Here is a 15,075-nt window from a genome sequence, read left to right as displayed (position 1 = left end):
AGCAAAAAAATCCTTCAAAATAAAAGCCCTTTTACAGAAATTGAGGTAAAATCGTGGCGAAAATGGATGTTTACGGAGTAGCATGAGTCCAGATGACCTGGACTTCAGTCGGCAAGGTACGAGGATGGCCTCAGTCCCGCCCAACGCTGCTTGCAGCTTTAATTGTTTTTCTGCTGCCTTTTATATTCTGTACCTGTAACATATTGATTAAGGGATCAACTGATTAATTTAGTTGCACACTTCATCAACCATTCCTTTTCTTTTGGTCTTGTGAATGGTATATACGTATTATGAGGTCCTGTCCTCAGATATCACATCTCATTATGGAATCAAAATGTAGATGTAATTATATTCTTCCGATTGGCCACTCAATATGTTTAGTATCAGCAGTATGTTGTTTATTACATGCTGTTCAATTCACTTTCTTTCAGTGCTATTTGTTTGTTGTTTTCTTTTTCCTACTGTATCATATTATTGAGCTTCTCTATGGTCAAAAATGTTCCCAAGAGGATCTGTAGTGTCTTGACTTCTTAAAATAAACATGTGGCAGATGATCTCTTGATGTTATGCTGTGACACTGGCTGCATGTTTAATGCGAACTCGCTCAGAACTGGTTGTTGGAAATCACACCTCACAAAGAGGCATTTTTTTCTATTTATCACTAATGTCAGGCATAATGAAGCCGTTCACGTAATTAGACTGAGGGCAACCTGGGGACATGCACGTGTTGTTTTGACAAAGACCTTTATTATGAGTGACCTTTCTTCAGGGAGAATGTTCACAGAAAAACACAATAGTTTTGTGAATAAAACAGGAAGCAGAGAGACTTCTTTAAGACTGTATGGCTATGTGAAGACTAGGTGGGTTAGATTCTTCCACCATTTCTCCACTCTTTGGTTCCCACAGTCCATTTTCCTCTTTGTCAGTTTCAGAGTGTATTTGTGCTTTCTAGGGTGTGGACTCCGCGGTGGCTGATTGTATTAGCTAGCAAAGTCTGGTTTGGAACATAGAAAATGTGACTCATAAGCTTTTTTTCTCCACTTAATCTTTTTTTTTTTTTTTTTTTTTTTTTTTTTGATCCACCCAACTGCACACCACACATGTATAAAATGATGTGATACTTGCTTACAGGAGAAGAAAGCAGTCCAATATTAAGAAAATTAAGTTCACACTCACTGAAGAAATGTCCACTTTTGGGCTATTGAACATTAAAAGTACACATTAAAAACTAGCTTGGGCAGCTGAGCCTCAGTCCATTGATCAAGTAGTCAATCTCACCATGTCGATGTGACAAAATGTTGTTGGATACACTGAATCGTGAGGTACTTCTTTACCTGGCGTTACCATGCCTTTGTTATCGGCATCTGTATGAATGTATGGCCTGAATGGTTAAAGGTAATTGATCACATAAAAGTCAGTTATTTGGATAAAGTCTGTTTACCACACATCATTAAAATAAATATACCAGTTGTGTCACTGTAGAATCTGGTGTGATTTAGGTTTCAAACCTGTTTGCACAAGTATTCCTTGATAGGTCTTGGTTTCTTTAAGCATGCAGGGATACATGGATGTAAATTTTTTACAGGAGCATTTAAATTCTCTCCAGGATTCTTCAGATAATTAATCAGCTGAAAATTGTTACCATGGAACAAAATCTCTATGTTTCACTAGTTAGATCATATGACTCCGATGCCATGGTAAACACTTGTGTTTCCTTTCTTTGATTTCACAAGGACAGAACTCATTTTACAGTGTGTGTGTGTTCAGTGGACATAAATCAGTTCAGACAGTCATGTGTGGAAACCTCCTTCTGGAGAAGAAATGTAATTCCATTCCGTGATCATTAAATTTTAGGATGAACTCTTAAAAGGTTGAAGGCTGGTACTAACTTGTTAAACAAGGAGTGGGAACTGTGACCGTGTTCGTAAACAGACCTATCAAGTGGTGGAAACATGAGTCTGTCTGTTTGTCCACATGAAGTGAATCACTTCAGTCTGACTTAACACTCTGGTACGGCAACAGTGGAGAATTGGAGCAGGGCGCGTCGCACACACGCACGCATGCACGCACGCACCACGCACGCTTGCATGCACACACACACACACACACACACACACACCACAACACACACACACACACACCTAAATAAACTGGGACAGGAAGTACTGTGTGTCATTCTCATGTTCGGTCTTTGTTTAGTTATGCAGGTCGCGTGGTTGGCAGTACTTTAAAAGCCCAGAGGGAGAATCCAGAGATGACCGTCCGCAATACCGATCCTGTCCTGAAGGGGTTCAAACAGAAACTGGAGCAGCTAACACAGGTATAGCTTCAACTAATATCAGCAAATATCCAACTTCAAAATGATTGCATGTTTTAGCTGTTAATTTTTTTTTTAATTTGTGCAAACACTTGAAAACGACCTGAGCATGTCTATAGTTTCAGCAAAAATCACATATGACTTGATTATGCAAATCTCTTTTGTTTTTTTTGTTTGTTTGTTTTTTTTTTTGATGGAAAACAGACCTGAACTACCAAGGCATAGGCACAACAAGACTGCTGAAGGAATTATGTAGCATTTGGCATCAGAGTGTTTGCAGCAGAAGTCCTGTAAGTTCCCCCTTGGGCCTTCATAAGACTACATGCATCAGTGAGCTTTGGTTGTTCATGGACAGGGTCATGGCTGACCAAGCTCTCTGATTCACTGGATTGCCTCCTTGGATCCGTTTTGATAGATTCTGATTATTACAACTTCAAACAGATGCTCCCAGCTATCCCAGTCTTGTGAAACTTGTTCACATCATTACACTTGCTGATTTGTGTGGCTTTAAATTTGGTGTTTAACATTAATTCCTAATTCTCAAGTCAATGAACAAGTGCCATGATAAGTCAGTGTTTCACTCATTTGTCCGTGGGCATGATGCCATGGAGGCTGGCAACACTGGCAGAGGTTCAGAGCTACAACAAATATTTATAATTTTTTTAAAACATATTTGTATCAAAAAAGTCTGATGATATCAACTTTATCAGTCCCAGGAATACTACTTTTCTTGCATGTATGGTCTATGAAACATCTGTTTATTTTTAATTCTGTAGTCACATGAAACCGATAACCTTTTCTGTGACACATCCTGCAGGACTGGTCCAGCCTGCCCTTAAAGCCATAATTGTCCATTTTTGTGCTTTGACAACAATATGTTCATTTTTTTTTCATGTTTTCCTGGATGATATTAAAAACCGTTGGTGTTCTATGATGCACATCTGCTAAAGCCAGCTGCACCGCTCTGGATTCATATTTATGTGCGTCTGTGTGGGAGTGATGTGCACTAATGTTCACCTGCCTCTCAAATCTCAATTAAACATTATCACCTCTCATGGTGAAGCGCTGCTTAATCAAATAAAGCTAAATGCATCACACTGAAAAACAGATAGTGGGATGCAACAATAAATTCATTACAACAATAATTATTTAAGATTTATTTCAGCAACTTTCAGACTGGTGTGAGGTTCGGTAATATAGCGATTAGCTTCACATGGATGATTCACAAAATCACACGCATGCCATCCTGTATGCTGATGAATTAAAGTTATTCATGATGATTCATTACTTACGCTGTTGGCCATGTGGCTCTCAACCGTTTGCAAACCGACATGCATGCTAATAGACCAAATATATTCTGTAAATAAATACATTATTTTCCAGGCATTTAATGCAGACTTTTTTTTTATATAATCACCAAAGGCCACAAGTAAACCAAACCTAGCATAACATTTACCCAAGATAAAACTTGGGCTTTTCAACACTTTGGGTCCAGAAATCATGTTGAACGGATAATAAAGCTCATATGGCAGTCTGAGGCCTTGTCTGTGTTTGTGAGAGTGGGTTTGTCCATCAACAAATCAGAGAGTATAGACCAGGGGGTCTGCAGTCTATCTCAATATGTAAGTGCTGAATTAAAAGCAAAAAGCCACTGTTTCAGACGTCTTCCCTTCTCCAGCACACTTAAATAAATGATCTGTTCCAAAGATCTGACAAGTCAAATAATGGCCATTAATTTGGAACAGATGTGCTAACACACCTGAAACATTAGTTTACCCTGAAAAGGATTCGAAAACTTTGACACATACTGACCGTACATCAGATTATCTAAGTTTGCTAGAACCAGTTTGCCAGCCCAGACCTCTTTTTGCTGTGAAAACTTGGTTTTTCTTGACACAGATTCAATACGGTTTTGGTTCGTAGTCTCATGACGGCCTCACAGCATTGGTGCAGATGTGGTGGCTGCTCATCTCTGTTTTATATCTGATATAAATGTGGAGACACTGGGGTCAATTTAAGTCTGCTGCCATGTTTGAGGAACCACTTAAGCTTTTAACGAGATGTGCCATCCTGCTGGAAGTTTTCGAAAATGGGATCACTGTGCCTATAAAGGGAATTTGGAGCACTTACTCATTTGATAGTAAAAGGCCCTGAGGTCTGATACAACTCTCATGATTTTTTTTGTTTCTGGACAAGAGATACAGAGGAATAAAATATTTGGCTTTTTTGTTTTGTTTTGTTTGTGTTTTGTTTGTTTTCATGTTTGTTTGTTGAAATCTTGTTTAATTTAATTCCTTTAATTATATTGTCTGTCAGTGGTGGTGTATGTTCAGATATATTTATTGCTATAATACACAAACACACACATGCTCCATACCACATGCCAAACACTCCCCTACTTCCTGGTCTGCTATACCCCTCTCAAATCATCACCATGATTCTCCCTGGAACCGTTTGTAGTTCAGTTGAGCGTGCACACTCGACAGAACTGCTCCTACAGACTCAGCCTTATCGGGGCATTGGGAGGGAAAATGGCCGCCCGACCAGCTGCGCTCAATTAATCAATCAATGATGAGTACATTTGTCATTTAAAGTGCATTCTGAACTAGTCAGTGTTTTACATGAAAGAATGGGGTTTTATTTTCTTTCCACTGGTGTTTAATGTAATTTTCTGTTTGTTTAATGACCACCAATATGCCCTTTTTTGAATGCATTATTATGATTTCCTAAGCCCAGTGGGAGGGGCTTATCAAATGTAAGGAGGCCAGTTTGGTTGGTCTGTGTGGCGGTTTTGTTGGTGAGTTGAAGGGAGTGAGGCAGAGTTTTGAGAGCATTCGAGAGAGTTTTTGACACAGAAAGTTGATAGTACAGATGATGGTAGTGAGAGGGCTTGTCTGACTGGAGGCTGACTGTCTTGTTGGCCTTCTTTTGTCTGGAGGAAGGAGCTGAAGTCGAGTTCCATCCAGACCAAGGAGCGGGATCTGGGTCGACATGTTGTTCTTTGTTTGTGTTATCTGGATAAAGGAGCTAAGGAAAAGCTCAACAAAGATCACAACCTCAACTGACTCTGTAAATACTCAACGTTGCAAGTAGTTTTGCTTCGTCACTGGGATTTTGGAGTGGTGAACTAAACACAATTTTATGAAACGGTTAACCTCGACTACACCATATTATTTGCTGAGACATTTCCCGGAAAGAACCTCGTCACAAATACTGAACAAACTTAGTCCTAACAGCAACATGGCTGATTTCCTCCTGAAAATAACACTATCCCTTCCTGGCATCCACAGGGCCTGTAAGGTATTTGCAGCCCCAGATTATATTTAGCTCACCATTCAAAGAGCTATTTCTGTTTCTTTGTAGTTTATTTCAGCTTTTTTCTTACATATCGTACTTCTGACCATCAAGCATTCAGGTTGCAATGCCGTTGCATTTTAAAGTAACAAAGATTACTTCTTAAATGAACATTTGATACATTTGTATTATTATAGTAATGAGTATAGTAATGAGTATAGGAACTCAGACGATTTTTAAAGAAGCAGCTACAAACTGCAGTCTTTTTCAAGTAATTTGAATGTCACCGATGTACGTTTAGGTAATAACATTTCCCAACAGAAAATATAGTTCACCTACTCACAAGTCTCTCAAAAGTAGTTTCTTGGAGCTGAAGCAACTTTCCTATCATTAAATTAAGAAATAAGAAATGATGAAAGTGATGTAAACTCGTTTGCTGTGAGCAACATGTGAATCTAGACATGCATAAGAAAATAATTTACACAAATTAAGGGTACGGAAGAAACCCTGTTGCTGCAGTTATTATATTTTAATGAGTGATACTGAGAGGAAGAAAGATGATTATAGATTAAACTAAATGTATTTTAATAGCCACGATGTCTTAAAGTCATGATTGGGAACATGCTAAGGTTTATTTCGTTCCTTTTGCTGTTAAAGCTATTTCTGTGCCTCATCCAGTTTTGGTGGTGAGTCCATTAATCACATTGCATTTGCATGAAGAAAATGCCTAGTCAGCATCCCCTCCATGGCATGCACACAACACACACCACATGTGCACCATGTAATCATTTATGGATGAGATTTGCTTTCTCAGGCCCATTAATTCAATGTAACTCGTACATGTCCTGCTGGTCTGTGATTTAAAGAGTTCATGTGGATTTGTGAGGGGGTTCGCACACCAATCCACACGGAGTACGGGGAAAGATAAATCTGTGTTTTGGATTTGTAAAATTCACCCGCAGGATTGATCATGTTAATGCTCCCATGTTCTAACATGAACCGAAGGGAAAAGTCGGATATCACACCAAGCTCATCTGCATTGCAAACGATCTTCTCTTCGAAGAGGTGCAGTGCTGCTTTCCTGAAAGGCTGTAAAATTTCAAGCATGAATGAAAAACAAAGCACATTCTGTGTGAAGGTATGCAGCATGAGCTTTGAACAAATCACCTTTGGAAATGCTGGTCCTGGGCCGCAAGCTTCCACAGTGCTTCCAATGGGCTGGGGGTGGATAGGGCACACACACACACACACACACCACACACACACACACCACACACACACACACACACATTAATGCACACCGTGCATTAATTATTATTCATGCCTGTCAAGTGTGCCATTTACACCCTCCCACCCGAAAGATGAGAGCAGCAAGAAAATATGAAACAAGACAAAGAAGCATCCCTGGAATTTTAATTAATTCGTCAGGCATGTTTTGAAAGTCCGTTTTTACTGATGTCTTTTTTGTGGTCCGTTCTTACTTTTCACTGTCCCAGTTTGCATTACGTGCTCATTACACCTTTGCGGCCGTGGTTTGCATTTCACAGCGGCTATGCAGTCTAATGGGATTCAGTCTGTGTAGCCAGTCGTTTATCCTCACAATTAAAATGTGCACGTACATGCTCAGCTAATCACGATGAGTCTAATCAACCCTTGGGAAATGCCCTGTCTCGAAAGAGCAGTGATCTTCCTTCTGCTCATGTACTTTTTTTTATTGTTAAGTGACAGCAATACGACAGCATGGCCAAGGACGGCTTCATTAAATGAACGTTTCTACTTTGTTGTTCCTTTTGTAGTCTGATGAAAACCAGTTCCCCAATGGATTAAACCAGTGAAGATGTAATTTACATCTAATGACAGTTTCTAATCGTTCTAATACAGCTGTGGTGATCATAGTTATTGTCTCATCATGTGCAGTTAATGTTAGCTTTGTTTAATAAAAACACTTCAATACCTGCAAAAGCGCTGTTGACTTGCTTGATGGAGCAAATTGTTATTGTCCAGGATTTCATCAAAAGTACATGTAGACAAGAAAAAACATCAAAAGTGTTGTTTTCAGAATTTTTTTTGTATTACCGGCAACTGTGGAAAAAAAAAAGTAAAATGTACTCTTAAACACACTTAAAGGCTTAAACACTAATCTCATTCAGGACAGCTTAAAATGAAGTTGTTGAAATATTAAATTGTAACTTATCTTCATGAAATAACTTTGCATAGTGCTTATTCATTCAGCTTCTTGGGAGCAAACGTTTCTTCATTTAGATGACTGATTTTCAGGTTGTTACTCAAGAGTCATGTTTTCACAGACAGATTAAAATATCTGAGCTTTTTTTTTTTCTTTTTTACCATATTTTGTCTCACACAGTGGTGCTTTTTAAAAATTGAATTTTTCACATATTTTATTTCAAACAGTGGCAATTCCTTAAATTTCAGCTTCATCATCATGATTCAACAATCTGAAAATATTACATTTCATTGGACACTTTTTAAACTAAATACAGTAATTTTCAGGCAAACATTTTTAAATGATTGAAACCTTGCTATAGTAACTACAACATATTTAACTTTTCAATAATATAATCTTTGCATTTGAGATGCGCCTGTGTATGCTGTGCAAAAATGTCGTTAGTAAACGGTAGTAAACTCAGGTTTAAGATATTGTGATGTTAAAGACATTTGTTTCAGGTCTGTAATTGTATCAGTTTGAGCCACTACACATCAAAGAAGCAAAACGAGGTGCACAATGCATAGTAATTCTGTTTAACATTCCAATAAGCACTTAGATGAAAAAAAAAAAAAAAAAACTTTCAGGGAACTGACATTTGTTTGATGCAGAGAGTGATTGAGCACTTGTGCAATGAAGATTAGAAAAAAGTTTAAGTCATCCCCAAGGACTGTCAAATAACAAAATGAAGATATAAACAGAATTCTTGCTCTCTGGTCTACATTTTCATTCTGAATTATTACAAGATGGTTTAACACCCATAGGGCATCCTGAATAGATTCCCAGAGAGTCTTTGTTTCCGTTTAGAAGTGTGAAAAAGACTTCAGATAAATATGTTTCTCCAAATTTTTGTTGTGTGATGTGGAAGAAATGCACTGACAGAACAAAAGTCTTGCTACTTTTTGCACTTATTGTGTTAAAAAAACGATATGGTTAAGCTCTTTTAAGAAATGCCTGAGTTCAGTTTTCACTCTGAGGAATAAAATTAGCAGCATTCATGTTGTAATCGGTCATTGTGATGAAGGTTGGAATAGTGGGATGGAAATACGTGAAACCTTCATCATTCAGAAAAACACACACGCTCACACACACAGATTTAAAATGATGGCTCAAACATTAATTGCTCAACCTTTATGTTCAAGATTTTATGCTGCCATCAATTAAACTGACTGTCCCGGAGCTTCTTCCTTTCATCATTTTTTTTGTTTTCTGGTTTCAGTGAAGCGTTTCTATGCTGCCTGACCCAAATTCTGTTTACATTTGAGACTTTCCACATGACTAAGAAAACAGTCTTGGTGGAAACAGTGCTGTAATGTATTTGTGTCCTCCCTCAGCTCTCATTTGCAGTCTGATGACATGATACTGAATCATTGCACACAGTCTAGTCTGTCTCCAAATCCCCTCGGAGTTGCTGTCATATAATAACCTTGACTCCCCTTGTTTCACATGGCTGCCACACTGCTACTGTATAGTGGAGGCCAAATACTCGTCTGTTTAGAAGGAAACTCGCCAAAAATAGACAACAGCGATCATTTTAAAACCACATCTATTAGTTTTTTTGGGTTGTTTAGCTGAAATACGCATGCTGTAAGCTTGCTAGTTGAGAAGACGCTCTTGTCTGGTATTATTTCGGCAATAGATAATAGAAGGCCTGATCCACTAAAGTAGGAAAATAGCACAAGCATGACATTGCGTGCTCAAACTTGAGGAACCTGATCTAATGCAGCACACTGAGGATCGAGACAACGTTGCAAAATAAAACATGCCAACCAGATATTTTCCTACATGAATATATATCAATATTTATGTTTTCCAGGTCACACATACTGGGAGTACATGTACATAACGTTCAAAACAGTGAGACTTTCAACTGAAAAATGTTACATTGCAATTATTTTTAATGCATTTTAAAAGTTCACAAAAATGGGCTCAGACAAATTTTGCGAACTTATTTAAAATACATTTGTGTGTTATATCTCAAACTTTGACTTTTGAATGCTTATCTCCCACGTGGCATTCCGTATTTTTTAATTTAATTTTTATATTTATTTACTCTAGCACTGGTATATGTTTCCTCCTTTCTTCATCAAAGTCCACATTTTGTGTTGGAGGGGTTTTCAGTGCTTTATTCAGTCATAAATGAACATGGGTGCACTACTGTTTTCGGTAGATTGTGCTCATATAAAAATGGCCGAAGTCATTTAAGTCCACCTGTTTGTTTCACAAACTGAGAGCATAAATCTAACACAGTAAATGGAATATCTTTGTGAATGCATGTTGAGTAGCACTGTTTACTTCTGTGACACTTTAATTGAGTTTACGTCATCTCACAAATGTGCAGCGTATCACGTCGTCAGTGACCACAGAGCAAATGAGTCACAAATGAAGTTATACTGTCTCTAAATTTTCAAGGCAGAGGTAAGCCATGTGTGAATGCTGAACTGCCAAATTAATTTGATAGAATTTAAAAGCACAACAAAAACAAAAACCCGCCCAGCATGACTATCACGAAATATTAGGCTATATTAAAACCCAAAGAGATTTCGTTTACATTTGGCTGTGTGAGGAAATATGAATGATTACTAGGGATGTTGCGATATTTCTGGCAACACACTTACTGTGCATACACACAAATGCTAGACAAAGAGGAATATACTGTAAGTACAATACATCTTTCTTTTATTTATTTATTTTTTTTCTTTGGTTGATGAAGCTGCTGGTTGGTATCTTGTCCTTAGTGAGAATTTATATTTTTCCCACCTTGTCTCACTGCCATCCTTAGTCATCACACTGAAGCTGTGTACCACAGAATTCTTTTCTTACCTGGAGCAAAAGCTTGAGTCACCATAACTGAACACCAAGAGCTTTTTTTTTCAGTGACACTGATATGCTTTAGAAATATTTCTGCTGTGGGAGTAATTTGTTTTCCTCCTTCATTTTCTGGAGACGTGTTGTTATCTAGGATCACAGTTATGTAACATGCCACAGCATCTACAGCGTGAGACTTAACGAGCGGTGGACAATATGGATTCCATGCTGAGACCCCGTGACCCATTACCCCTTTGTCTGCTCTCTGACCTGTTTGTGCTTGTCTTCTTTCATTGTTTGTGTATGAAAGCTTGTCTGCCATTTTTGTGCCTTGGGAGGGTATTTCAGAATTTCAGGCCTTTTTTTTTTTTGAAAATGAGTGGTAAATTTAAAATTATTCTGTCAACTTTCATCAACATTTAAATAATATCCCAATATCATCTGCTCCTGCTCCTGCTTTGACCATATTTTTGGAAACTAACACCAACACCAGCATCAAAGGAGCTCTATCAGTCAAGCTCATGTGTTAATAATGGTAGTAGAGAGTTTAATGAAGTCTTTGATGGTCTTCACATGAAGGAGATGCTGGTGGTTGTGCAGGTTCAATTTTCCTTGTATTTATGTGTAGAAGAGTTTTGGGTTCTGACCTGATTTCTAATTTAATGCAATGCAAAGACAGTTACTTTTCTGTGACCCTCTGGATTCTCACTTAAGTTTGTTCATGAAGTGGGCGAGTTTAAGCTCTAAAAGTTACCACTTCAGAAAAACTCCTGTTTACCAAAGCTGAAGCTCATGAACTATTCCCGTTAATCTCCCTTCAAAGGGCTTCATAATGGCACGTAGATTTGTCTCGGCTCTTTTGTTACTACGCCGTTTTGTTGTCATAAGTTTATGAATGTTTCTTTTTAGTGCGTTCAAATGAAAGATCGTCCTCCAGTTAACTGATCCATCACAGCTGATATCTAGCTACTATACATTCCACGAAAGCAGGTTTAAAATGCGAACTCTTTAGGTAATACTTGTTTTTCAGCAAAGGAAAAGAAGTAACTCTGTATCACAAGTAATGATCAATTGAACTTGACGTTGATTTATCAGCGTCAACTCAGATCGACTCCAGCTTGGATAAATATATAAGATAGATAAGATAGATTAATGTCCCTAAATACCAACAACAACAACACACACACACACACACAAACACTTTGTGTCTCTTGCATATGTTCTCCCGCACTGTTTACCGACATTAGCCTGCGTGTGTGTTTCAGGAGCTGCTTGTCGAGCTCGGCTGGGCGAACAAAGCAAAAACAGAAGAGGGAGGAAGAGGAGGGAGGAGCACGCAGACAGATGGAAGTGGTGGAGATGACGGCGATGATGAAGATGCTGCGAAGCATCTGGTGAGGAGAGCAGTGAGTCACAACGTGCACGCAAACGCACGTGACGCGCGCACAAAAATACAGAGCAGCAAACGCGTACAAACGCACACACCCACACATTCATTCATATGAATTGATGCTACTTGCGAGCTTTCTTTTTTTTTTCCTCACCAAATAACTTTTTGCCCCTATTCTGTCATCAAGCATACACACACTGTACACTGACCCACACACATGCTCACTTAATAATTATAGACAACGCAAAGATATCCTTGGGCCTGGCGGTGATTTAAAAATGCTGCAGCCTTCACAAATCTTGTGCCAGCAGAGAAATGCCCAGAGGGAGGGATAATACTGAGAGATGGATTCAGCTGTTCTCTCCCTTGCTCTCTCACTTTTTCCATCTCACTTTCTGCTGGCCTTGGCACTTTATTTCCTCCTCAGCTGGGGACAAAGGATGCACCAACAACCGGGTCACTTCCAAAAACAGAAAAATAACTCTAATTATTCATTATCTTTTGACTTATTCATAGTGCTCACACTTATACATTATACATGGTTGTCCACCGGTGTCCCTTGGAGCCCGGGGGCAATCCACCGAGTGAATGTCGTTAAGCTCGGCTGTGATTTTAATTGCTGATGAGAGGACGTTGCTCTGTGTTGAGGTTTGGACTTAAAATGTAAGGGTTCTGTCCTTGATCTGAAAAACATTTTGGGGTTCAGTTCCTTGTTGGAGTAGAAACTTAGTTCAGCTGTTAACTATTTTTAAGCCGCGCTACTGTTGTGCAGCTTTTGTATTTTCACATGTTGCATGTGTTATAAGTCATTAGAGGGAGAAATTTTCTTATACTCACCCTCAAGTGGTATCAATCTATCCCTTTATATTATGATTTTCTTTTTTTTAATTCAGAAAAGTGTGAGTCCACATTGATATTATTTTCTCTGGCTCCAATTTCCAGCCTTATCACTTGACCTATCCCCAGTAGCTCTATTAGATAGACGCAATTATGAGACAGTTAAAGCATCTATGAAAGATAATGCTGTTTCTCTGACAAGTTCTTGTTTTGGGGGAGGAACAACCCACTGCAGGAGTTTCAAATCCCTGCTCCGAGTTACAGGAGGTTGATATAAGGACCTGGGAACTGGACTGGTTTGAGGACTGGAGCAGGAAGTGGTTGATCTTTATTTGGTGTTTTCCAGGAAGAACATTTAGATGGTAGTTCATTCAATAAACTACCTGGAGACGAATGTCCAACCACAAGATTATAAAGAGATGGATGAAACTATGTTTTTTTAAATCGTGTTGGGACTTAAGTCTGGTAATTGTGACATATTCTGTAGGTGATAGTTTGTATTTATCTTATAGCTTATTTACATTGTTTTTTTCCACTTGATAGCTGCTTACTCCCTTGCTTTCACTTCCTAATTTTCATTTGTGTCACTGACATTATTTCTACCTGCCTGCATTTTTTTTCAAATTTCATCCACACAAGAAAAGAAGTTACTCAGTTTTTGTTTTGTCTTGTTTTTTTTACGCTCGTTATTTATTAAGTTTGCAATTTTTTTTTTCCTGAATTAGGGGGAAACCTCTTCCAGAGGGTCTGAGTAATTGACAATATTTGCAAGTTGTAACTTGCCCTCAGAATCGAGGGCAGGACCAAAACTTGCCTGCCTAGCATATTTAAATTACTTTTGCTGAGTCGTTTGTTTGGAGGGATGAATTCACCCTCCCCAAAAGTATTGAGAGCTATTTTACAGTCACACCAGAAAAAACATGAAATAATTAAAAAGGGCTGTGAACTTCAAACTTAACAGTGAAACACAAACGATTAGCTTGAAGCTGACTTTCTGTCTGTCACCATACATTGTCTTAACACCTAACTGGTACGGTTTCTTCAAGTGATACAACATTTTCAATCTGCATCACATTAATGATTGTTCAAATTATTTAGTTCAAGTAAAATATGTATGTATGTATATATATATATATATATATATATATATATATATATATATATATATATTATAATTATATATATATATATATATACATATACATATATATATATGGTTTTTTTTTTGTTTTTGTTTTTTTTTTTTTGATTAACCCTAATGTACTGTTTAGGTCAAATGGTGCCACTGAGAGAAAAATGTTATGAATGAAATTCTTTTCAACCCAGTATAACCAAAATAGACCAAAATGTAATTATTAGATTATTTTAATTAATTTTTATTTATTGAAGTTGTTGTACATGTACTAGTGCGATACGTGTGCATAGAGTGAGCATATTTTTAAAACAGTCAGATCATACATAAAGCTGATGTCTGTCATAAAGCTGAGATGGAAAACTGATGAAGATGAGTCTGATCGAGAAAAGATAGGGAGATATTTATGTTATTGGTCTTTAGTCCTACATCAGTTTGCGGCAGCTAAATGTCATTTGATAATTTGATGAACCAGATTTTTTTATATGACTATCAGGATTTTTTTTTTTTTTTTTGGCTTGTTGTAGCAGTACTTCTTCACATGTAATCTCATACCAATAAAGCCTGGATCTTTCCCTTTCATTTAATGAAAGACACTTATTTATTGGGCACACAAGTGAAAAGTTTCCATATATTTTCTGCCAAGGCCAAAGAACATTCTTCACTGCATCAACCCTTTTTTGGATCTTCTGTTAGCCCCAGAAATTGACGTTTTGGTGACAGGGCCTTGATCGTCAGCACATTAGAGCAAGTTCAACGCTGCAGCATCCTCGGAGCATTCACTGAATAAGAGCCTTGCAGCCCAGTGCGTTGGCGATTAGGTTGAGATTTCATTTTCCCCGTTCCGACCCTTTGCTGGTTTTGGGATTTCAGCCGGTGACCTGCTACAAACTCACTTCATAGCTAGAAGACACCAGTGCTTCTGGTTTCAAGGATTTGTGATGTACTGCTGATATGGTTGTTGTGTGACAACACCACATTTACTTTATTTTTCTTGGCTAATTTCTTAGCCTTCACTTAATTACTTTTGTGAAACCGTGATTCTGAGAATATTTATACATTTTGTCTTGACA

General features: G+C 38.0%; 1 pseudogene; it reads left to right on the top strand.

The window, feature by feature from the left end:
* The window catches only part of LOC115381991 (glypican-5-like), a 54,659-nt pseudogene that overhangs the window by 21,310 nt on the left and 18,274 nt on the right, over positions 1 to 15,075 (top strand).

The sequence above is a fragment of the Salarias fasciatus genome, chromosome 23 (assembly GCF_902148845.1).
Source record: "Salarias fasciatus chromosome 23, fSalaFa1.1, whole genome shotgun sequence".
NCBI classification, from domain to species: Eukaryota; Metazoa; Chordata; class Actinopteri; order Blenniiformes; family Blenniidae; genus Salarias; species Salarias fasciatus.
Note: the sequence above shows the minus strand (reverse complement) of the source record. Positions and strands in the feature narration are given on the sequence as shown.